This window comes from Hyalella azteca, unplaced genomic scaffold, assembly GCF_000764305.2.
Source record: "Hyalella azteca isolate HAZT.00-mixed unplaced genomic scaffold, Hazt_2.0.2 contig8021, whole genome shotgun sequence".
NCBI lineage: Eukaryota > Metazoa > Arthropoda > Malacostraca > Amphipoda > Hyalellidae > Hyalella > Hyalella azteca.
This window is the reverse complement of record NW_025938127.1, coordinates 61,797-88,509: the sequence shown is the minus strand read 5'-3', so window position 1 is coordinate 88,509 and position 26,713 is coordinate 61,797. Positions and strand designations below refer to the sequence as shown.

Sequence of the window (26,713 nt, the reverse complement as noted above, 5' to 3'; positions counted from 1 at the left end):
CGGTAAAGCAATGCGGATTGCGGAAGTTGAAAATTTTATGAAATGACATGTTTGCGAAGTGCAAACCGCGATTTTTTAATCAAACAAAAATTTATGACATTCGAGCCGCGAGATTTCATACCTACTGAAATTATATGATATTAGAGCCACGATATTTCAGACAAAAATAGGACTTTTCCAGACTAGATGAGTAGAAGTGCATTAAATTTTGATTTCAAGATTTGTAGCAGACAGACAAACAAACAAACAGACAAGAAGTGAAGTTAAAGAGAAGTGTTGTACCTAAAATGCCACTGTGCAGAGAGTGAACGAAGATTCAAAGACCTACGGCGACGCATTATCGGCAAAATTTTCACCTTCAGAAGATCTTGCCGACACATTTAGATTGAAATTCTTGCATTTAATATATTTCTTATATCACATCAATAATAGGATAATGTCACATCAATAATACGGTAATTAATGTATATGGCAATATCATATCAATAAAGGAAAAACAAGTAAAAATCACAGAAAATGTCATTTATTCTACCTCTACATCATCTACAATGAAAGAGGAGGACTTCAGAGTACTGTTACTAATGGATGAGTACGCTCTGCATGCTTCAAATGTTTTGAAATCAAGTTTTATTCCCGTTGTCCCGAGTAGCCCCAACCGACGGGGCTACTCGGGACAATCTCTATTTTGCGTCTGGCACCTTACGAATAGCATATGGCATTTTTTTGACATCGCCATTCGATAGCCCTGCCAATCATCTATAAAATGAGACTAAACTTGTTTATGAAATGTTTCATCATAAGAAGTTATTAACTGTTATTTAAAACTAATCGTTCAAATCTGTCCCGAGTAGCCCCGGTTGACGGTATTCACTATTTGGTAGAACAAGGTCAACTGTCAAATTTGACACATTTTTCGATGATCTCACTGGGTAGCGTGCATTATCTCTCTTTGGATCTCAATATTTTCCCACTAGATGGCCAAGACCTAGTGTTTTGGCATTAGTTCAACACGCAAATGTATGACATCACCATTTCAACCATCAACAAACGCATGGAACTAAAACAAAGCTTAATATAAAGGAAAAACTAAAGAGGTGACGGAATTACCTACTATGATGGAATATACCGCGTTTACCCTACGTTTAAAAATTACTTTTTAAAGACTACACTTCCAAAGAATCCAGTATCACCAATCTTACAGATGTACAATGAATTTCTCATCTAATTTGCAAAAATTAAAAAATTAACTTTTCAATTTTTTTAATATATATAAATTTTTTAACATATAAATTTTCTTCTAAATTATTTAGGTATTCTGTTAATTGATTTGTGCATTGCCTCTGACTTCACACAACTTCACAAGTGTGCAAAATTTCATATCAATTAGACAGGTAAAAGTGTGTCAAATATCAGTTAGCTATAAGATTTGGAGCTGACAAATTATTTTTTAAATTTTTGTAATTTTGAAAAAAATACCCAATTTTCAAAATAATTTATTTTGACATTTGATTCATGCATTGTCTCCAACTTTACACAAGTGTGCAAAATTTCAGATTGATAGGATAAGTAGAAGTGTATTAAATTTCGATTACAAGATTTGTAGCAGACAGACTGACAAACAGACAGACAAACAAACAAACAGACATCAGACAAGAAGTGAAGTTAAAGAGAAGTGTTGTAAAATGAAAGATTTTCTGATTCTAAATTTCTCAATTTTTTGCTTTTTGGCTTTTGGTGCAACTTTTAGTTTGATTACCTATTTGAGGAGAATAAATTCTAGAATTTTTCTCTTTAAATTTAATTGATACTTATTACCTACTTTAAACATAGTGGCATATCGGTGATTTTTTAGAATCAGTTCATTTTTAATTTCTTCATTCACTCAAGATTTTAATGAATTTCTTATGTATGATAATTCTGGTATCCAAGATACTTTACTGGTCTACTTATACTAGGACTCAAAAATGAACTTGATTTAGAGTCTAAAAAAGGCTCTGCTTTGCCACTAGGTATGCCTACTTAGCATAGTGAACTTAGTATAGACTATAGACAGCAACAAGGTAGCTAGCCTACAGTCTGCCTACTTATAGTAATCCAGTCAGAGACAAGATAATTAACACACATTCTAACAGATTGATCACTGAGAATGTTATTATTATTATGCGAGATAACAGAGTAACACTCAGTAACTTATAATCCCTCATTTAGGCTTATCGAACTAAACCCACCATTTGAAAGGATCGTAATACAAATTCAATATGGTTCCTTTGATTCCTCCTCTTTCAGCAGGGGCCGAAGTCCCGCTACCGGGTCCGGGTACAACTTGAAACATTACCGTTGCAGGTATAAATATAGTTATTCAAAAACGAGCGATAAAACTATTTACAAATATATAAGATAGGACATTTAAACCCAATTTCAATCTCGCGAATGCAATACGAAACCTGCTAATCAACAAAAGAAACGTGGAGAAATACCGGTAGATGCCAATCATGCCATGAGACGCGAACCTTAAGAGCTCGAAATTACCCGATGATTATGCACAAATATTCAATCTATTTATAAATTATTATTTTGTGAGAATGCATGTGCAATAAAAATTTTCTATTGAAATTTTCATGTAATTGGAAATTGTGAGTTTATAACAACATAACTTTTCCGTTGTATATAAAAAATATTTCGCACAATTTAATTAGACGCACATTGAGACGCATGTCATTCGGGAGCGCTGCCGTAGCCCAAAAATTTGACTCTTAAATCAGCCCAAGAGCCAATGACAACCCTCTACATGCAATAGAAATAGTCAGCCTAACTCATATGCAGCTGTTCTTACTTGCCTCATCTTACCACACCAGCTTGAAACAAGCAATGCCTCAGCCCACAAGCTGATACTCCAAACGGATTACTCCCAATAGCTCCTACACCAATGATTTAAGCCCATACCATCACTTCTTACAATTGCCGTAAGCCACAGGGTCCGCAGACCGCACCAGACTGCCGTAAATGGGAACGGCCCCGCATGATCTGTTTTTAGCGCATTTTCTCATTTATGTAAAAATGCACTATTGTGCTCGCCATGTCCGTCCGTCTGTCTGTCCGTCCATGACTTCACGTTTTCGTCGACGAGAAAATGCGCTCTCTGTCACTCATTGCTGTGAGTACTGAGTTATATTTTTTTAACCTCTCCTGGGTTTAGGTCTCCGACAAATTAACGGCCGGACTCGCGGCCGATCTCACGGCCAATTTCCAAATTCAATGATCAAGGAATATCTCTCGAACTAATGAACGTAACTCGATGAAACTTGGTACACGTATTCATTAGGACCTAACGGTAATTTAAAGCTCGTAAAAATTCTTTTTAATTTTGCCTTCAATTGTTTTGCCATAGTTCTATGACAATACGGGCCGAAATTCGCAGTGATCGAGGAATTTCTTCCAAACTACTGAACAGATCGAAACGAAATTCTGAATTTATAGTCCTAACTACCGATCGGTGATGTTTAGCTCGTGAAAATTTTTTCGATTGCTCCTTCGTTCGCGAGTTTCATTCGTGATTTAAACAGCAATACGTGCTTAAATTCGCAGTAATCAAGAAATTTCTCCAAAGTACTGAACAGATTTTAACGAAATCTAGTATTTTAATACCTATTCTCAGCAACGGTGATGCTTAGCTCGTTACAATTTTTTCGTTTTGCTTTCTTTTGCGATTTATACAGCCATACGTAAACGGCTCTTGGTTAAACCAGCCCGTAGAAAAGCCGGTCGTTCCTCCTATATCTGTATAACTCGCGAAAGAAAGCAAAATAGACGAATTGTCAAGAGTTAAACATCACTGTTGGGAGGTTAAGTATTTATATACAAAGTTTCGTTGAAACCTGTTCAGTCGATTAGAAGAAATTTCTTGAACGCCGCGAATTTAAGCGACAAATTACCCGGCGATAAGGGACGTATATATGGAAGTGTGAAATCAAGAATGACAGTGAAATGAAAAAAATCTCGCAAACGAAGGTAAATCCAAAAATTTTTTTTGAATCTAAAAAACACCATTTGGTAGTTAGGAATGTATATTCAAAATTTCGATCAAATCTGTTCGGTAGTTCGGAAGAAATTCTTTGATCACTGCGAATTTCGGCCTGAATCGCAATATAACTCACGAATGAAGGTGAAATTTAAAACAATTTCACAAGCTAAATATCACCGTTAACTTCTGATGAATACGTGTTCCAAGTTTTATTGAGGTGCGTTCATTAGTTTGGGAGATATTACTTGATAATTGAATTTGGAGATTGGCCGTGAGACCGGCGACGAGTCCGGCCGTAAATTTGCCCGAGACGTCCTATAGGTTTCTAGTGCTGAAACAGTTAAAACAGCTGAAAGCACATTGGTTCACTAAAAGGGGTTCTATTTGTGAAATACATATTTGTGTTTAACCTTTATCTTTTAAAATTGCAGCGTACTAAATTTTATAGAAAGAGGCGCATGATTTTATGTCTGTGGGGGGCGCTAGAAATTCAGTAGGGAGCCAAAGGGGGCGCCAGCCTGAAAAAGTTTGGGGACCACTGGGCTATCGCATTGGATTAAATGGCAGTTGTCGCACCCTAAAATTAGTTAATGCAAGGGAATAATCCGCGTAGGGCTATCGCATTCAACAACTACTCGTAGTTTGAAAATAATATTTAGAATCCTAAATTTGCGGATTGTCAGTTAACTATCGATCATAAGCTCAAGTATGGGATGAAATATTGCGCAACGCAACTGTTAACTCGCAAAGCCAATCCGGCTTTGATATTATTAATCCAAGTTGTACGAGCCAGGATGAGTGTAGGAGTGAAGGACTGTAAAAAATAATTATCATAGAAAAAACGGATCGTCGTTAACTCTGTCTTCATCGATAATTAATATACATATGAGAATATTTTATAATTTTTATAAATTATAAGACCAGGAAAAAACAACTGGCTGTATTCCTCCAATTTGAAAACCAGGCCGAAAGCTCGTGCGTACATGTGCATGTCAAGTCGGGCCATCAAGTGTGTTGATTGGTTTAGTTATCACAGACAATTTCTGGGTCGGCCTTGCAATCGGTCTCCAAGATTTTACTCGTGCATTCTACTTTTCTCTATATCAGCATGCAACAAAACAGGTCCGCCAATAAACAGTAATTGAAAACAGTAATTGAAAAACAAGTCTGGGAACTCCAACAACGGTACATGAACTAACTGGTAATTTAAAAATACGAGAAAATTCTTACTGTAGCTTGATAAGAAATTGACATGCTGAAGAAGTAAACATAGAAAATTTAAATGCTTGCCAATTTCAGTAGATATTATGTTTTGAGAATTATTGGAAGTAATTACAGTTGCTGAACAGATATGAGATTATTGAGAGGAAGTGTCCATATTTTTTCCGATAAACAGTACCATCAATTTTTATCGGTTTCGGTAATCAACATTTTCAGGACCAAATTTTGGCAAAACGATAAAGACTGGCACAATAAAAAACATTGAAAAACTATCTAAATCTAAAATCCATGATATTAAAACCATCGTAAATTTCTGAGACGACAGTAAAATAAAAATAAAATGCAAAGTATTACTTGTCCTTCAACGATTTGAAAAAATTTATCGCACGCATTGCAGCAATTAAGGTGTAAGTTTTATACCTTTACATTTGAATTTCGATGCGCCACGGCGTATTTTACCACGTTTTTCTTAGCTCGCTTTCGTGTCTGTGATGATCAAATCTTGCAATCGATATTTCACCAACTTTCCCATTAGCTAGCGCTCTGAAACTTTTAGGGAAGCTCAGCTCCCGATAACAATACAATAATAAAGCAAACAGAGATCAGTAGCTGCCGAAAAATTATTTTCTACTTTTGAGTCCACATGAAAAACGTGGTCTTTAAATTTTTTTTCATAAATTTTATTTGCTATTGATCTCTGATACGGCAAAGGCTCATGTGATGATAACCTCGCAGAATTATTGTGTGATGAAATTTTGCATTGAAGTTAATAGGTATCGTAGAAGAACGGCCGCCACATGAGGACATATCCAAAAACCCGTTTATTGGATATGAGTTGCAGGTTCAAATTCGAGAGCTTGGTTTCTCAGCAAATGGAGCTATATATATGAGAAAAGAGAGGCGGGGGAAATTGGGAAATTATCCTATTGATGTACATTAGATTAAGAGTTTAAAGTGAAAAATATGAAAATAAAGTACATGCAGCTCCCCATTTAATACCAATGAAGACACTAGTCTTCATTAATTGGTAGACATTTCTGATTAATTCATGTCATAGCATGTGGTGCCATTTGGAGCCGATTATGACGCGATATAGTGTTTTTGTACGGAGAAACAACATACAAAGTAATTGAAGGCATCGGATAACTTATTTTGGCTACGGTAACTTTCTTTTCTGAAAAGTTCTATTCGTCAAAAATTTTTCATAATAACATTTTCTGTTGCACAAAAGAGAATTTTATTGTTTTGAAACCATCATTGTTAATTTCCATTATAGAATATTTGGATAGTTTGGAAGACCGGACACATTGAGATACATATACATACAAGCACACATTGAGATACATAATAGTCATCGCACTTCTCAACTGTATGCAGTTCTCAAAAATTCCTACTAAGATCGTCAGAAATATTTTAAAACTAAAATCAAACGCTTATATGTAAATCGTTGTATTGAACATGAAATTTTTCCTAATTTATTGGTGATAATGTGAAAATAAGTATATGATGCTCAAAGTTTTTGTTGAATGATCATGAAACAGTATTTGAACTTTTAATTATGGCGAAATATAAATTTAAATAACAACAATGACGGAAACGAATTGAAAATCTCCATTTCTAACCATCAACTAAGCGCTTGTACAGAGCGATGAAGTGCTCGAAGAAACAACTGTCCTGTTGTTTATCTCAGCCGTCAACGTCTATATACATTGCAACTTTGAATTTAAATCCTTCACACGATGACTATGAGTATAAATTAATTTCTATTTTGAGGAATAGTTTTAAGTCATTGCATGTTAATAATTCATTGAAGTATTTGATAGCAGTGTTCACGTCGTTTTGTGCTGACGAGTGACGATGCTGTTTGTTTACGTGGCTGAATGTCTCCTGCGAAAATGTATTCATTCCAAAATCCAATAATTTATTTCCTCTATTTCGCTTATCGAATTTAAAACATGCTCACAGTAATTTGAAGACTATTTTACTATCATTCTCATTTAGTCTTTAAGGGGACCGACTACCCTCCGGAAAAACTTCAACAGTTATTATCCGATCATGAAATTTCACATACATACGTAAAATGTAAAAATAAGAACATTTTGCTTCTATGAATTTTTCGAAAAAATTGATAGAAAACGTGGTATTCATAGAAAACGGACAAAAACGGGTCCTATAGAAAATCTATCTCCTCCTACAAATATCGTTCTACAACATCCAGACACATATCATTCGATTCGTAAAGACCATATCTATCGACCTAGCCATCGCTTTTTTTAATTCTCCCCATATTTTTTCATGCGCGTTTTCCCATTTTTTCACCCCCTCCCCCCCATATATAAGACGAACCATGCACAAATTCAAAAAAAGCGATGGCTAGGTCGATAGATATAGTCTTTATGAATCGAATGATATAACTATAATTGCTGTAGCTTGAAAACTGTAGGAGGAGATAGGTTTTCCGTGACAATAAGTTGAACTTTTCAGGACGGCGCGACAAAGTCTCGCGCGCCTCGAAATAGGCACTCAATGTAGCATGGATACCAAACTACAGGCTTCTGTAGCTTAGTCCACTCAAGGATGCTAGCAGAAACTTGTAGCGCACCTATCCGTACAAAGTTAGGAGGGTGACTGAGCCCAGATGCCAGATACACCAATATATGTAGTCTTGCCGCTCTAATTTTCTTGGGTCTATTTAGTGAAGGAACTCCACCCCCCGCCCCCCGTTAAAGCGCAGCCGTGTGCGTCAATTTTAGCGTACATAGATGGCAGTAGTATCGTTGGAAAGCTCAGAATGTCAGCTTTAAGATGAGACTAAGCATGTAACTGCAGCACAACTCAAGTAGAAACTATATTCAAAGATTTCAGCAGCTAATTACTTTATATCTAATTACTTAAAGAACTCTCCCATCCGCTTCCCTTTAAAGAGACGCCATGAACGTAAATATTGGCGTACAGCGATGGCAGTGGTACCATTGGAAAGAGCAGAATTCCAGCTATCAGATGAGCACAAAAACCGGAAAACGCCAAAATTGAAAATTTTAGGGTAGTCGGTCCCCTTAATAAGCCATTAGCATTATGTGGCCTCGATTCAGCGCGCCAAATTGCAATCATGTTTCTAAATATTACAACAGCGCTGACCTTAGAATTTGTACATTATATTTACTTGTACTACTGTTGCAATTCATATGGGATTCTATTAAAATTAAAATATGTACAATTATGTTATATAGGTTTGAAATAGTGACTTCTTCCTATTAACCTAGCTTTATTTTATGTAACAAAGCAAATTAACTAGCTGTACCAAGGATTGGAATTTTCCTACTTATGAATAAATTTTTGGTAAACCGAAGTAACAAATTTTTGATATTTTGGAATCTTGGAGCCCAAATTTTTATGTGTGTTGTAACTTGTAATGTGTGTTATGTGTAGATACAAGGTAGTTCATCTTGCGGGAATCTCATGGTTCTAAAAATGACTGGAAAACTCTGGTGGTGGGTTGAACGGCAGATATATTATATAAACACCTGGAACCTTAACCAATCTTGATTTATTCCTATTGGATTAAAAGTATGCAACCGCCAGACAATTAAATAAAACGTAACTGATGGAGGTTCTCCCAATTAAAAATTTCACTTCCTTGACAGACGTAGCCCTACTAATTCTTTGTACTTGCGATGGCTTTTTTTTTTGAAGCCACAAGTGAAATAATCATCTTTATCCATGATTTTATGAAAGTTCCGCTCGTTATTCCAGATTAGTGTGCCAGAATTGAGCTTTAGCAGATAAGTACGAATTTTGGATGAATATTTACATTTTTTGTCAAATTCACGGAATTGGATAATTCTCCTGAGAAAAAGCCAACATGACATATGACAGCCAACAGTGGGCTTAGTAACCTTGGATCTGTACCAAGCTAACAAAGCATTTATTTATATTCATAAAAATTAATGTTGTAGAAATGTTGACCATGGTACAAAACGGTACAATTCTAGGATTGGCGGCACTTACCGGTCCTAGCGAAGGGCCCCGATCTTGGTCTGAGACCGGCCCCACCAAGACTGGTATTGGTCTCCCCCACAGAGACAAATAGTCACCTAAAATTCTCAAATTCAATGTAAAGTTAACTTACGATAAGTAATATAAAATTTAAGTATTTTTGAGATATGTTGTTTAGAATGGAGAATAACTCCATTCTAAATAGAAGAATGGAGAATAGAATAAATGTGGATGGAGAATAAAATAACTCCAAATGGAGAATAGAATAACTCCAATAGAAGTGTCGATGTCGAAGTACCAAAAATGGCTAAGTCGCCATTTCCGCCGTGTCCGCTGAGCAATACAATACACCGTACACCAATCTCGATTCACAAAGTAAATTAAAAATGAAGAATCGAGCAGTAAAATATCTTACTTCCGTAGGTGGCAGAATCTTTCAATGCTGCTCAGATCACCCTTTATCAGCTGCAAGCCACCAGACAGCAGTGTTGCCAGTTTTTTTTTTTTGGGCGAGAATTCCACATTGCCTATCTCAAAATACCAAAAATAAACCAGAAACTCTATTGTTCAAAAACAGACTATTACCTCCAAATTTAATGAAATTATTCGCCAGAAACGTTGGTTCGAAAAAGAAAAAAAATTAGCTTACGTACTGTGCATTTATCTAGCTTGACGATAATTAGCCAAATTGAACACCATGTTTTTTCCCTCTGTTTGGAACATTTTGACACTTCTTTTTTTGTGTGTTTGATTACACTGTCACTTTTTCCTTTTTTTATCACAGTGTCGCACTTCTCCCCCGTCTCTCAACATGAGGAAGCCACGAAAACAGGTCATTTTCCTTTTGCTTATTTTCGTACATGCTTGCATATTTCATTTATCTAACACTTCGGGTTTGATCATTTGTTGCGGCTTAGCAGATAGCTCCTGGTACGAATAAGTAACTCCAGTACCTTAGTTGAAATTTTATTTCGTTGCTTGTTTTTCACATAGCCTATAGGTGACTTGTGAAAACATTCGCTCCACGAATGCATTGGAGACAGGTCAAAGTAGACTAGTGATGCAGTGGGCAGCCAGTTCTATGAATTGATAATGATTTTCAAGATCAGTGAAATATTGAATGACACCCCAGAATTCAAGTGGCACTCCAATAAGTGGCACTCTAGAATTTAAAACCACCAAACAAAAATGATGGAGCTTGCGTCGCAGAGATCGGTTCGACAACCTCACTCGTCCTAGGCTATATCATCACTGATCAGTAATCAATGAAGGATCATCACTCTCATGCTTATATTGTACCAAACACTGTTGTTAAATGTTAACAATTAGATTGGGGTTATTTCATCAAGCGGTAAACTTGCGGGTCCAAAAATGGCGGAAAAGCTCTAGTCGCGCCGCTCTGAAGGTAATCAATATAATCCACGCCTACGCTCGAGGAAGTTCAAACTTTCAAGGTGAAACTAAATGCAGTAAATTTGCAGTAAGCCAGAAAATACCAAACAAATACCAGATTTAGGCAAATATACCAGATCTAAAATATTCATAGCAGACACCTGAAAATACCAGATTTGTGAAATTTGGTATAGAAATATACCATCTGGCAACGCTGCCAGACAGATCACCTCCATTGAAGTAGACCAATTAGCCCACAGGAAAACAGCCTGCAATAGTTGTGCCCAGAATCCTCTAGCAGCACGGAATCCTCGGATACATTGCGCCGGAGCATTACAGTTAATTTGAGGACGGCCACCAAATCGTCGGTCTTCATCCATTGCATTGCATCTGCCTACGGTTGAACGGCGGATCGTCGATGGACGATAGATTTTGAAACAGACTATTTGAATAAATCAGAATGACTTGAAGATTTAATAGGAATGCCTAGTTGAATTTATCAGAATGTATCGTTGAATACATCAGAACTCATTGTGGAATTAATTACGTAAAACGCCTGCCTTATTTGTTGTTGGAATTATTCAGAATGACTAGTGGTCTGAATACCTAGCGGAATAAATCATAAAGGCTCTTTCAATTGATTAGAATGCATATTGGAATAAATCAGAAAGCATCGAAGCATCAAGACACCACTTGGAATTATCCAGACTGCCTAGTAGAATCAAGCATAATACTTAAAAAAATTATCAAAACGTCTCGCGGAATTATTCAGATATGCGATCCTAACTAACGCAAGCTTGGCCCTTACCTCGATCAATGATGCAGCAAATATGCGATGCGTGGCTAATGACCGTTGCAAAGGCCTGACTCTGAAATGCCTTTTTTTTTCTCAGAGTCACCACTCCTCAAACCCAAATCCAGCACTCTGGCGTAACTGCGCATTGCACGTCTAGTGCAGTCAAATCGGGGATGACAGGAAGAGTATCAACCTTGAACATGGAGACTTTTGATGTTCACATGAAGATCATGTCATCATGATTAAGCTATGGGGATTTGAATCATTTGACCAATTATTGGCCGTGGAACTTATTTGAGTAATTATTAAAATGATGGATTTAATTTGCAAGTTTCCACAATACACTGGCCGCAACATCTGGTCAATGTCCTCTTCAGTCAGCATGTCATGGCACCCTCGTCAAATAATGGCGCCTTTCTTTGGTGACAATTTAAAAAGGCAAATTACTGGAGCAAAAACGTAATTCATCAGAAATAGGTTATATTGTAAAACTTATCTTCTAATTCACTTTTCTGTCCTCTTTTTTCGGTAAAATCATCTAAGATCAACTAAAAGTCCTACAGTGAACTGTCCAACGTTCTGTACTAGCTCTATAGTCGCTCCCACAGACAGACCCACAACCATTGCCATCCACTCTTCGCTTGTTCTCTCATACCCGACATCTTTAATCTCACCTCCCTCGTTCAAAATCACCTCCATCATAGACTGACGATCTCTCGCATATATCCCACATTCCATCAACAGGTGCTCCACAGTTTCTTTTTCATCCCCATCACACCACATAAAACATTTATCTTCCCTCCTCTCATTCCACCTGTATGTACGTCCATTCACACTAAGCGTCCTGCGTAACACAAAACAGAAGGTCCCCACTTCTATTAACATCATCAATGCATTCATATTTTGGCATCGCTTTCATCTGATACTGTTGTAGAGTGTTCTTTATTTCCATTCCTTGCCTCCACACCTTCAGCCGGGGATCGTGCCGTTGGCCAGCTTAGCCAAATTTTACACTTAGTTCAAATTTCTTTTCGTAGGTAAGAACGCTAGAGTGCATAACAGCCTATGAAATCACGTACTCAAAGCCATAACACCGGATGTCCACAGCCAAAAAATAAGCTTGCTAATGGTAGTTATGGCCATACTACATCTGGCCAAACATCTTCCGGCCTAACCTCCTCAGAACTCCGCTACACAAGTTGCAACATTTCCCCACCCTAAACAAACCTAAGCAAACCTAACCTAGCCTCATTGGCTGCAGGAAGTAAAAAAGGCGGTCCAAGTTTGCTGGTAGAGCCGGTCATTGGCTGTAAAAAAGTTGTGAGCCGGGACAGCGTGAATAGGTTTGTCCAGAAGAGGTTAGGCCGGAGTGGGTACAGCCCGATGGGGAACTGCCTGCTTAATTATGAGCGAGCATGCTCAAGCATTGGCTGAAGACCTTCGGCGCTATTGTCTTTCGGCAGTGTGTCGCTTGTCTGGATTATGGAAATCAAGCGTAGTCTGCGGCTTCTAGCTCTGAGGCTGAGTAAAATTCATGCATAGTGAAGCTGGGCGCTGGCTCCAGGGCTTATATAGGAGTAAAATTTATGGCCTACGGCTGCGCCCCCTTCAGCCCATAGTTTTTCACTCGTTTATTTATTACCGTTTTCCACTCTTGCTCATCCCACTATCCCAACCGCACCCCGTACTGTCACCTCTAAGTCGTCCTCAGGCCATGCTCCATGCATCCCACACTTACGTATCAATGCACGACATCCACGTGCCCATTTGCTCACTATTTGTTCGACATTTACATCTTTCGGGCCCAACGTTCATCGTCCGTTCGCTCCAGTCTTGCCGGTGTCAATTTGGCTTCTCATTATACTCATAATAATTATATTATATGATTAGATCATATGTAATTTAGACGTAATATTACGTCTAAATTCATTTGACTCGATAGAGATTGATGGAAATGTACTAGACATGAGTCAGTATCTGGAAGACTTATCTCGATAGATGTGTCTTACTTATCCTTCACGACTTTAGTCAACGAACCTATCTCTACCGTGTAGGCGCATTAACGTGAATCTGGGAAAATATCACTTTATGATATAAATGTAAATTTGATATAAATATTAAAGATAAATATTCAGGATAAGTGTATGGAAGCAGGGAAGCGAAAAAAAGATAGCCCAAGCTACGTGAGACGAAATAGATGGCCTATAAATACGGTCATGATGGCATTAGGAGTGCGTATTTAATATTCTGCATTAGAGCAAAAGATACAAGTATGAATGCATGCTCGTGCTCACAGGTAGAATGAAAGCACTGATGATGTTTGTTTCATGTATAATCGAGGAAAATTGCGGAATAGCTGAGGATGAAGTTGGAAGCATATGAGGGGGAATGACAGGAAATGATGAGAGTGCACAAGGAATTTAAAAGCAAAGAAAACTCCAAGAAAATTCACCATATCGATATTGAAAACGTCTCGGAGTCCAGATCCAGCATCAATTCGACTAAACTAAAAATGAATAAAATCATTTTATAAGTCAAAATTCAAAAACAGTCATAAAACCTAAACAAGACCCAACATTATATCGAAATAAACAGGACTAGATTGGAACAACTTAGTCCTAGGGGTACGACAAGAATATAAAAGCCTAGCGATTCACTATTTCCAGATTATATGAACTAAACGCATTATTGAGACACGGTTTTCGTTTGAAGATATGTAGAGACTCCAAAATTCTTAAATCCGAGCAGCCAGAATTGGAACCGAGTATCCTGAAATCACTCTCAGATACAGCCACGTTACACTGTTCAGCATAGAGGCGCACGGAAGAATGAGGAGGCTTGGCGAGAGGCAAGTTAGAACGATAGCTCCTGCCACGGTATTCTGAAACCCGGATGTAGAAGTTACGCGACGTCATTCCAACGTACGCAGATGCACAGCGTGCACAACTGAACTCATAGACCAGTTTTGGTCGCATCCGAGCAGGAATAACGTCCTTATAACTGAAGAAAGAACCAATTTTGAAATTATTCACCAGCAAAACATGCAAATTTGTATTCGGGAAATATTTCAAACACGACAGCTTTAGTTCTCTGGACATAGTTTCAGACGCACTACCAAAATAGGGCAATGTGCAATAAATAATTTTCTTACTATCGCATTCAGTCACAGTTTCAGAAAATTTGTTAGATAAGGAGCGTTCGATTTTACTATACACAAGGCACGATGGAAAACCATTAAGCTGAAATATATTACGGATGAAATCGAATTCCTAATGCATATCATGGAAAGTAGAACACACCCTATAGCCACGGTATATCAAAGTTTGAAGACTATTCAATTGGAAACGAAACGAGCAGAGTTAAAGAAGCTCATACCCAAGCCGGTAAATTTCGGTTTTCGATATACGGAAGTCTGAAAACGACCGCCCGACTTTGTGATTTTGCAATCGAGAAACGACAAGCAATTGTTGGATTCTAATTCTATAGTGAATTTTTTTCAAGGACCGTACATTTAAGGCAATGTAGCGGTAGCGGTAGCGCCCGCTACATATTTAATTATTAAATATTATTTAAAAAGCAGCATGATACATACATAATATAAATTACAGAATAAAACTGTACGAAAGATTTCGGTGTAATGTTGTCAACCTCAACCTGTTACTAGTGTCAACATGTTAGTTGTTACTTATTATTGTTAAGTTGTTACCAGTTACCACTTACAGGTAATTTTTCATGTTTCAGTTTGCTTACAGTTTTTTTTATATTTCACCTTCCTTACATGGATGTCTACTTTAATCTACCAATCTCAAAAATAATCCACATATATATACAAATAAAAGACTGCTTTTTATATGTATATGTGGATAATTTTTTATATTTGTAGATTAAAGTACACATCCATGAAGGGAAAGTAAAACTTAAAAACAACTGTAACTTTTATTTACTGTAGCTAACCCGTACTAGTACGGTTAGGTTAATTGCAATAAAGTTGCATTGATATGTTTTGAAAATGTATTATTATCATTGAATGTTTATGAGTAAATCCCAATAGCAGAATAAATATTCAGAGATTTCCTATAATTTTGTCCATTGTAGCGGATAATGAAGCGGCGCTACATTTTACTGTAGCGGTAGCGCTCGCTACAATCTAGTGCGTGTAGCGGTAGCGGTACCGCCCGCTACATTTAGAGCATGTAGCGGTAGCGCCGCTACATTTCAATGAAGCGCTGCCCAGCTCTGGCCTTAGCCTCATCCTGCTGGAACCACACGTCTCCCAATGCTTCATTTTCAACAATGTTTTCCATCCTGGGCTGCAATAAATTTTGCAACATTGCAGCAGAGCGATCGGAATTCACTGTCACGGTTACTCCCTCTTCTGAGAATGACTCCAACAGTGTGTTGCAGCTAACGGCCCCCATCTTCCAGATATTGTTTTCAAAACATAAGTATTCTAAATGGTATGCTATGCTAAACTCTAGGAAAATAAATTTTCTTCTTTATGTACCTCCATTACTCTTTCATTTTGCTTCAAAACTGCTCAATCAGCTCTGCTCAACCCAGTATATTGAGAGGTTGAGATTGTATTGACCTTTTAGGCAATTAGAAAGATTTTTACCCTAATACGAGTATTCTAATTAAAATATTTAATTTCAATCTTTAAATATGTGAATTTAAAACTAGAAACAAAACAATTACAATTATAAAACTATATATAAAATAATTAAATGCAGTGAATGGAAATAAAATGTTTGAATTATGCACATGTTTATTTCAAACAGTGTTAGCTTTTCTCTTAACTTAAGACTCATTTCAAGTCGTTTGAGGTTTGTTTGGTTATCGTTCAGTTTATGTTTAGTATTGGCTTATTGGTCTGAATTAAATGGGAACAGTGCAGTCAGTCACTCAGTCACTACTAGTCGGTGTGTTTAGAGTGTAGAGTCTGGTAGATTTATGGGACATAAAACTAGTAGATCTATTGATAGTGTTGTGCACTGTGCCATTAGCTACCTATCTGCTATGCGACTCTTCAATGTTTAGAAGATCTGCATTCCTGAATTGTTTTTGTATATTGAAGCCAGTTAAATGGTCAATATTTAGCTTGTTACCTTGCTCCATACATACTTTACAAAGCTAATAAATAGACTTATCAATAATTGCTTACCTAAAAGTCGCAAAGTGGTAAACACCATCTTGACCATTATTGAAGGCAATAAGTGCCCTTTTCAGCCATCCATTAATTCCATTATGATCCACATACTGTTATTGTTAGTAGGCTAATTGCAACATAAAAAAATAACCTTTCAAAAAGCCAAAAAAACTGAAAAAATCAAATAAATAAAAAAATCATGAAAAATTAAAAAAAAATCATTGATTTCTTGATTTAAAAAAAAAAATCGCCAACCCTGAAGAGGCTTTGTCGGTTTTTGTCTGTCGGTCTTACCGCTTATGATATGAAATGGCAAAGAAACGTCGCCAATGCTCAGATTGTGGTCAATTTGGACATGAAGGCTGTAATAATTTGCCTGGTGCTCCAGCGGCTTCTCTCGATCCTGCTATTTTTGATCCGGCTTCAAACACTGGTAATGTTGCCAATTTCGCGTTTGCCGTTCCGAGTTCCATTCTTAGGGAAATAGAAATGAATTTTACACACACTGTCGATGAATACGATGAATGGATTACTAGTGAAAACCGTTATGTTGATCTGTACCTGTCTTATATCCAACCGATAATATCATTTCAGCTTCTACTTCCTTTTCCTTGCCCACAATAGTTATTAATTTTTCTTCTCGTAAGCGATTAATGTTATCAAGGGAGCATGCGTCGTCAAACATTAACCTGTGGACTAAAAAATCTTATCGTCATATTTGTAAACGAAAAAAAAACATACTCTTAGTCAGAGTTCACGTATTGTTCAATTGACGAGTGTCGATATAATCGAAGACTCTTTCGGTATCATTTGTGAAAACCGCATCTTGGCTCCTGAATCAGATTATCGCTCCGATTCATCTAACAAGTCAAGTAGAGTTCCGAATACAAATGAATTTGCAGTCCCGAAAAATTTGTCATTCTTTGCAGACCTTCCGCAAGAGGACAGTGATGAAGCACCTCGTTCGCACGTAATATCTGTAAATAGCGGGGCAAATTCTGAAGTAGAAGTTACGGATGTTGATAGTGAGGCACTTGAGCGAGGTCACTGTAGTATTTGTCGAAAATCTGGACATAATTCTAGGACTTGTGCCTCTAGACCTTCCATTGAAACGCCCGCATTTGTGGTCATGCTGATGCATTTGTGGTCATGCTGATGAGGCCAGCGCTTCGATCAAGCAGGAAGTCTCGATGTGGCAATTGTCACAGGGTAAATACCTCTGTATACCCACTTGAGTTCCAGCCTTTACGTGCTAATTTTGTTGCTCGTGCATTCGGTGATTCAGCTAATTTGAAAGAAGGCACCATCGTTTGCGGCTGCTGTTACAATTATCTTCGATCATCTTCAAGTAAATACCTTAAGTGGACGTATGCGTGGCCAAGCGTTTTTTATTCTTTTTAGCACATTACCTCATTTATGGAAAAAATGCACTATTGTGCTCGCCATGTCCGTTTGTCTGTCTGTCCGTCCGTCCGTGACCTCAAGTTTTCGTCGACGAGAAAATGCGCTCTGTCACTCACTGCAGTGAGTACTGAGTAATATTTTTTTACCTCTCCACAAGCTGATTGCGATATTAAAAACTGATTGAACTCGTCCCTCTCTCGATAAGAGATAGCTATCGTGAAATTAAAGCGTCGCTAAGCTCGCTTGTCTCCGATATGTGGCAAACTCCACCGAAGTTTCTTGTCTCAACAGCAAAGATTAGGCACTTCAAAAGGCAGAACGATCAGTACCGCCTAGGTACGATGGTTACTCTAATTGATAGTACACCTTTTCTCACATGCGAGTACACCTTTCCCACAGGGCTGCAATATACATATATCCAGACTATTCACGAAGTAATAAACTATTACCTGTTAATCACTATTTGAAATCGATTTGCCCGTCATTTTTTCTTTCTCGTCGAATGCTCATTATTTCGATGGATGTAGACACGATTGGCCATATGTGAAACAAGATTTGAAATATTCAACCGGTGCCACGTTGATTGCGTAAGCGCGGAGATCGGTCTTTGCGTCATAACCTGTGCAAATAAAATTCATGCTGACGGCCGTCGTAGGTATATACACCCTCCTCGAAATAATGTCCTTGATAATGAATTTCAATTGGCTCCTGATGCCGTATCTCCGGCATCAGCAAGGCCCCATTTTGTTAGAAGCGGCAAAAGTAACTCGATGAATTCTTCCAGCCCGGTTCTCAAAGCACGAGGTGGAGGTGGTGCGACAAAGGCGCTTCATCATTTTCGTTAGCTACGTCTTCATCATCGGCTGCTAGATATTCGAATAAAGAAGTCCATTCAATGGGCTTCACTTTGCAAAAAACGACCTGAAGTTCATCGCTCTTTGTTAGATGCCGACATCCGCGTGATCCCTCATTCTATTCTAAGTGCATCGATAGCTATGAGCGCAGTGATGAATTTGCTACACCCGCGAAATTTGCAGAAACTCGTGAAACCGGCACCTACGTAGAAAGCTCGGACGCTATTGATTTATTGCGCGACCAGTTTGAGCTACATAGCAAAAGTAGGGGAAGCGATTCGGATGTTAGTTTTAGAAGTAGCATTTTGCAGAAACTCGTGAAACCGGCACCTACGTCGAAAGCTCGGACGCTATTGATTTATTGCGCGACCAGTTTGAGCTACATAGCAAAAGTAGGGGAAGCGATTCGGATGTTAGTTTTAGAAGTAGCATATTGCAAGTATCGCATCCTGCTAATCGTGCTGGTTGTAAACCTTTCGAAATTCCTCACTTGTCCTTAAGTTTGCCCTCCACTACCGGTATAGTCGTTCACTCGGTACTGCACTGCCTGCTACATTCTCGTTATTTGCTTCATTTATTCTTGCAGCGGCGAAGTGAAGTGCCTGATAAGAAGATCCATGATTCTGTTCAAAATTTAATCACTCTATATGTCTAAGCATGAACTAAATCTGTTTCCGGAAAAAAGTTCGGCTCTCTAAACTGAGTTGATTAACTATGTCACTGCTCGTCTTATTAGTCACCAGTGATGCCGATGCAGTGCAAATGGCAAATGCTATTATCGCTGATCTTTGCCAAGTTAGATGTGTGAATTTTCGTAGGAACTTTAACAAATAGCGCAAAACGGCAGAAGAGTCCAAAATTATTATGATTAATTCAGACTATCTCTTGGGCTGAAAATCATGTTCCGTTGACTATTAAAACGTCCAGTGGTCGATGGTTTCTAAGCTATACCAGTAAACATCACATGGATCGCAATAATAAGTATCTTTTTCATGCTGACTTTCGTTGGCATTCAGATTCATACTGGCAATACTGCCAAGGACAGCAATCGAGCAGCAGTAAGGAGATTCGCAATTTGCATTGGAGCACCCTCTTAGCTTATACGTGGAAGAGAAATCGATCGATATAAAATGAGTCGAAAAGGCTTCTTGAATTGGTCTGGTGGGTAATCTAAGCTCAAATGCTCCATGCATTCGACTAAATTCATGTCTAAGGAACATAGAAATGTAAACCTTCCATGCTGCTACGGAAATTGTACATCTCTTATTCGATGGCGCTGCCCTCACGGTTTCGGCAGCTATGTTCGTGGTCAATGCAATACTGGCCTATGTTTGAAGCATGCCAACATCGTCTTGAAGAGCGAACATGGGTCAGGCTTTGTTCGATATCCGCATTGTGGTCGTCGTTCCTCACCTTCTGATGATCCTCCTGACTCTTCCCTTCTAGCTGAGTGATGAACCAGATCGGGTGCTTAATGAACTGTCTTCTGTTCTCGATCCACCAGATTATAGAGATGTAGATGTAGACGAAAATTTTTTGCATATAGAGTATGCTGATGATCAGATTGATCACACGCCTGACGCAGACGTGCCTTCATTTAGAGCTTTTGCACCAACGCTTAATAAGATAGAAACTTCGTCGTCTACTACTCTCGGGCATTGCTTACTAAACAGTCATCTAGCGTGTATGAATAGAGTTCAGATTAACAGGAAACTTCGGCTAAATTTTCACAAATTATTTACCTATTGGCATTCAAATGGTCCTGATCAATGCCTGCCTTTGCTTTGTCCAGAAGCTTTACTTTTTCCCCAAACTTTCTTCTGCAAAATCAGAGCGTCGGTGGTGGGCGCCCTACCGTCAGTGATGTTTGGCGTTTTACGTTTGGGGGATTTGCCTTCCTAATAGATCATTTTGAGGGTTCGTATTCGCGATAACGAGTCCTTGACATCTCACGATCCAAGTTATATTATTTTCGCATTCGACGTGTACCTCAATTCTCTTCTTCAAAGTAACTCTGAATTTCAGTCAGAGGGTGCACTTGGAAATCGTTCGTATGTGCATGCAGGGTGACCATTCACCCAGAGCATCGTGATTTCCATGCTGATATAGCAAGTGTTCATAATAGAATAGCTGACCTCTTCAGTGCATTTTATAAGTCTGATTATCGAACGCTTCTGAAGGAAGGTTGCATCAAAAATTTTGAAGAATATGGTAAGTTCTTCAAATTAGGCGATTCTCTTACTAGTCACAATTGTGAAAACGCTAAGGCGAGATGCCAGAAACGCAAAGCTGACGACACCTCAGCGTGCAGAGTACCTCGCCAGGAGAACCATGCACCCAGCTATTTCAAAGAGGCTAAGTTTGAATAAAATGTAGATATATCAACAGCTAAATATTACTCATTCATACAGAAATGCAGTGGATCAAGTTCATATAAATTTCCTGTCGGCTAACTGATAATGAAACCCAACTCCATCCACCTTGTACAAATGACAAAAATCCGCCCCCTAGAACTTTTTCACGCTACACGCAGTCGAAATACGGGTCCTTGACTCCTTGGTTCAAGAAATAATTACGTCAGGCTTCGTGTAACGAAACCTGGCTGCTTCGGGCTTGCTTCGTGCTTGCTTCACTTATACACTTGTACATTTACGCGTATAAAACTCGCTTATATACCTACATATTTTAATGAATACTTGTTGAAATTTCAATATTCAGTTCTTGAGCCTTTGATAATCCTATAGTCACCCAGGAAGTTTTAACGTTAAGCAAAATGATAAGTTGGTTGGACATCTAGGGACCACAATAACTTGACTTTCATATTAGCCGCGTTTTTTCATCGTGTTCTGCACTAATTTTTGCGGTGTTGTTGTCCGTAACCTTAAGGGCTTGTTGCACATCGTCCGAACGAGAGTCCTTTTCACTGAAAACCAGGGCTTCAGTCTTTAGTGGCGAGCATCTTCCCTGGTAATATGCCATCCCCGTCACAGAATCGACGTTAGAAACCCCTATCATTGGTGCTGAAAAATCCCTTGCAGCCCTTACTCGCCAACCAGTGAGTATGGCCTTCCTAAAACGTTTGGACGTTATGATCAAAAAGATTGGACTCCTCAGTATCGAACTTTTTGTAACGATCGACCTGGTTCTTCGCATGTTGCGTGACAGCAACGCTCTCTCGGTGACGTTTTGCTCATTGTATTCGGCGACCCTCGCCAGTTCCCGCCTGTCGAGGGCACAGACATCTGACAGAGTGCACAACTGGTGAAGGACTCATTATGAATCTCCGACACCACGTTCGTGGTCGGCGTGGTGCTGACTTGCAACGTATCTTTTCACTCCACAGACAACCCATCCTGAGGGACGAGGAGGTTGAGGAGTTTTGCATTTATTCGTTGCCAGGTGTTGTGGGCAAGAAAAAAAAACGCTGAGAGAGAATAGGGCGGTCACTTAATTCCTCCGGGAAAAAACAATGGTCCGATTATTGAACATGGACTGATTACACGGTTGAAACGGTAGCAGGTAATTTGACTAGCAGACGGGCGTGTTTCTGCGCAGACTACCATACTACGATTGATAAAAGATTGTGTTTGTGACTTACACACTAAGGTAGATCGCGAACTGACCATTCATCGAATAATCTTCAACAATCCATTGGCTAGGCGAGAATTACCTCGAAGGGTCAACTGGTTGTTATGGTTGAGTTGCTTGATCCGCATGAGCGGCAGCGTACGATCAGCGTGTTTATGCACGGTTGATCCCCGCAGGCGAGCGTATACTTCGCGTTAGACATTCCTGAACACTGGGAACCAATTACCTTCCGTCGAGTCACTAGTACGGTAGTACCATCGTGGACGGTGCTGGCGCGACCAAGGCTAGGCGAGAACAATGGCCGCTCCGTCACTATGTCAGTGCGACAATTCGCTTAAGTAATTGGATAGACGATTGCATTCCTCGCCACTAAAATCAGTCATTCCAGTCCGAATGACCGTCTCCGACACAGAAAGCCGTTGCTAACTGTTCTCTCCAGGAATTAAGCGGCATTAATTTCGTTGGTACGAAAGGATACATTGGTAGCCGTAGCGTCGCTTTTGCGCACTGACGATGCGTCAGTAGCCCTAGTCGAGCGGCTGCTAGACCAGCCGCACGACTATTTGTGCCCTCAATCAAACGTGTCCGCACGTGTCCTCAATCCATATGTTCGCTTCTTCGAACCCTCCTCAGGGTTTGTGTATCTAGCCATGAATGCACGTGACCCGACTCCGAACTGCCACGGCAACTGTACTTCAACGAGGACTGAAATAGCTGATATTATTGCCTCACTAGCTTTACTAGTTGCTTCGCACATTTTGTGCAATTTTCCTTGGGTAATACTGGCATTTATGACGGGCTTCGGCGATCAGGGTGCCGATGAATGCAACTTGGTCGATACGAGAAATTTCGTGTCTTTGGTGTCTACGCTACCTTAACTAATTCAACTTCGCAAAGGGTTTACACTCCCCGTTTTAATGACTTGCGATCGTATTATCTAGAGTGAAAGATTTGGATACATATTCTAACCTCCCTAGTTTTTGAAGGCACTTTGGTGTCTCGTTGAGAAATTTGTTACTTGAAACGAGATGCAAAATGAAGAGATTTGTCGATTGGAGCTATGAACAGGCACTAGCTATGATGAGCATATGGGTGAAATGTGTGAATTTCCTTTCTTATGCGCTAGGTAAAGCTGCAGGACCTGAAAAGTCTTCCAGACTTAGTCGCCGAGAGCGCATATGTTGCATGCCGTGTGAAATGGGCGGCAAGATTTGTCAGTGCATAAATTTGAGAGAATCGCGTAGCCAGTAACTAAGATTAACGACAAGTTCATGTTCAGAGGTCGTAAACCTCCCAAGTGCTAATGAAATATTGAACTATCTTATTTAATATAATAATAAGATTTAATTTAATAATAATATCTTATTTGCGTCGCCATTGATATAAATAATATTCAGCACACAGCTGGCCGTGGCAGTTTTGCATGGTTTAATTAGGAATATTCGTCCTCTATTCGTTAGTAATATTCGCGCTGGTAAGGTTATGAAGTCTTCAGCTTTGCGGAAATGTTTAGTGGCGCATATAGTTGCACTCAAGCTTTACGTTCCCAATTTTGCAGGTGTGAAGCTCATTTTCTTTCAAATACATAAATATTTATTAGAGGCTGCGTGGCGGTCTGGCTGGAAGACGCTATATATCTCATTCGGTACTAATTGGTGTTCATAATCGGTGATCCACAGCCGCGATAGCAACAAAATAAGCTCGGCACACGATACTTACTTCCAGCTTGTCGTTTCCAACTAAACCAGCACTGAGCTTCGACTAAAGACCATCGGTCACTAGTATTGCTAATCCCAGCTTACCTGCCTCCACCAACAAACATTTTTATTACGCCTATCACCATAACTAAAGGCCCTATTTCACTAAGGGAGTGATTGGAAAGATTGAGACCAAAAAGCCACATAGCTGAGCCTCAAAACTGGGTACTGCTTTCCACGACGCTCAGGTGCTGGGATAGACTGAGTTCCATCGGGCTACTGTTAATTCCGCCGCGCGCGACATTTCAGTGCGTATGTTGGACTGACAGCTACACACAACTTACTGAGACGGATGTCAGAGCGATACTAACAGACGCCCGAGTCCCGACTCCCGACCCCGACGGCGCCTGGCCGCCGCACGTCGGCACGTGACTGCAGTGTTGCCAACTTTTTTTCTAGGCGAGCCGCAAGAATACCAGATTGCATAGCTCAAAATACCAGACATATAGCAAAAATTCTATTTTTCAAAAACAGACTAATACCTTCAAATTTTATTAAACTTCTTGATGGAAATGTTGGTTAAAAAATAAAAGTCAATTTTTATCCATTTTACTGTGCATTTATCTGGCCTGACGGATAATTAGCCAAATTGAACACGTTATATTTTTTCCCTCTGTTTGAAACATTCTGACACTTTTCTTTTCCTGTGTTAGATTACATATACACTTTTTCCTTTTTTATCACAGTGTGAAACTTCATCCCTTCACTAAAGATGAGTAAGCCACGGAAACAGGTCATCGTCCTCTTCCTTATTGTCGTAAATTATTGTGTTGCATAATTTGCATTTATGTAACATTTCGGGTGTGATCACAAAATTACGGCTACAATTGTTGCGGCTGAGCAGATAGCTTTTGGTACGAATAAGGGACTCCAGTACCTTAGTTGAAATTCTGTTTCGTTGCTTGTTTTTTTCTCATAGGTGACTTGCGAAAACACTCGGTCCACGAATGCATTGGAGACTGTAAAAATGAGACAATTGAGGCAGCAGTCAGCCAGTTTCATGAATAGATGATGACTTCAGTGAATGAATGGTGACTTCCAGATCAGTGGAATCTCGAATGGTACTCGAGAATTAAGGTGCTGTCTTTTTAATTGATGAGTTCTTGAAAAGCGTAGACTCTGCCCCAATCAATGTGACTTATCTTCCGATACTGCTTTTCATTAACTTGCACATTTGAACCCATTAGATGGGAAAGCGGGAGATGATTGAATGGGACTTCCGCTCAACAACCTCACTTGTCAAAGGCCATATCATCACTGATCTGTAATCAATCAAGAATCATCACTCTCTTGCACTTGCTGCACAAGGCATTTTTGTTAAATGTTAACAATTAGATTGGAGTTATTTCATCAAGCGGTAATCTAGACCATAGCTATCGCTCAAGGTCAACGGAAGGAAAGCAATGGCGACAATCATTATCGATGGCGACAATCATTATCGCAGAGCTTTCATCCTTTTTCTTTACTGATACGATTAAATTCGAGGAAGAAACAATCCAAAAGATCAAATAGAGCTTTCACTTGTTAAAAGCAAACAGCCTAAAACTCCGAGCTCTAATTAGATTGTTTTCGTTCCGCAAACGAAAATATTTTTTGTTACCCACGGCTTCGCTCCCATATTTACTTACCTCCAGGCACATCTGCCGCTGCAATAACGACTGAATTGAAATTTGCCGGTGCCACGAATCGCGTAAAGGTACCCACACAGTGAAAGCAGGTTGCCAGCGTGCTGGTTACCTGATGAGGCTGGCGCCTGAAATTGAAATAAATAGGCCTGGCGCTTGCCTATTCGTAAAGGTTTTAACTGTAAACACTTGCATTATTATCCTATGTTCGTTCTTGTGGCAGGTTGGAGCAGGTTGCCCGCGCGGGCAAACCTGCTTCCACTGTGTGGGTACCCTAACCTCACTTGCAGCGCAAAAGGATAAAACAGCCTCTAAAAAGACAATATTATTGCGCTATAGGTATATGGTTTGCACAATATAAATGACGGTAGCGACTAGACGCTCAATATTATGCGCAGTACATATGGGTTTTCCAAGAACAGAGATTTGTCATTCAAGCCGAATGTTTAGGCACATCTATACAATGCAGTACGTGTCGTCGTGTCCACGCTTGCTTGTTGGCTGCCGCTAGACTGGCTAAAATGCACGGAGCTCCATTAGGCAAGTTAAATATAGTGATTATTTAATTATTATTGGACCCTCCATGGAACCCCGGTGATAGTCCTACCATGGTGCAGGCCGTCATGAGTATAACTGCAATGGTTCAAATGTTTTTAATCACTATCATAAAATACCACTTTTCCTGGATAGACTTATCTTATTATCGATTTCATATCTACATTTACAACGAAAAACAAATAAATATACACTTATAAGCAATCCAAAAGATGTCGACATTTTTTTCAATTTAGGAGATTTTTAGCCCTGGATTTGACTTCATGCGAAACACTGTGTCCGTGCAATGCACAAAAATTGATCCACGGGGCTTGTCAGCTATAACACGGTTGCCAAATGCCGCCCTATCCATGTCAAG

At 39.2% G+C, this 26,713-nt stretch overlaps 1 long non-coding RNA gene across 1 annotated transcript in view; it reads right to left on the bottom strand.

The window, feature by feature from the left end:
- The window catches only part of LOC108673198, a 12,264-nt gene extending 9,752 nt beyond the window's left edge, over window positions 1–2,512 (bottom strand). Inside the window, exon 1 of the long non-coding RNA XR_001930962.2 lies at window positions 2,229–2,512. This is a non-coding gene — a long non-coding RNA (uncharacterized LOC108673198). The remainder of the gene's footprint in view (window positions 1–2,228) is intronic.
- Window positions 2,513–26,713: the final 24,201 nt, after the last annotated feature.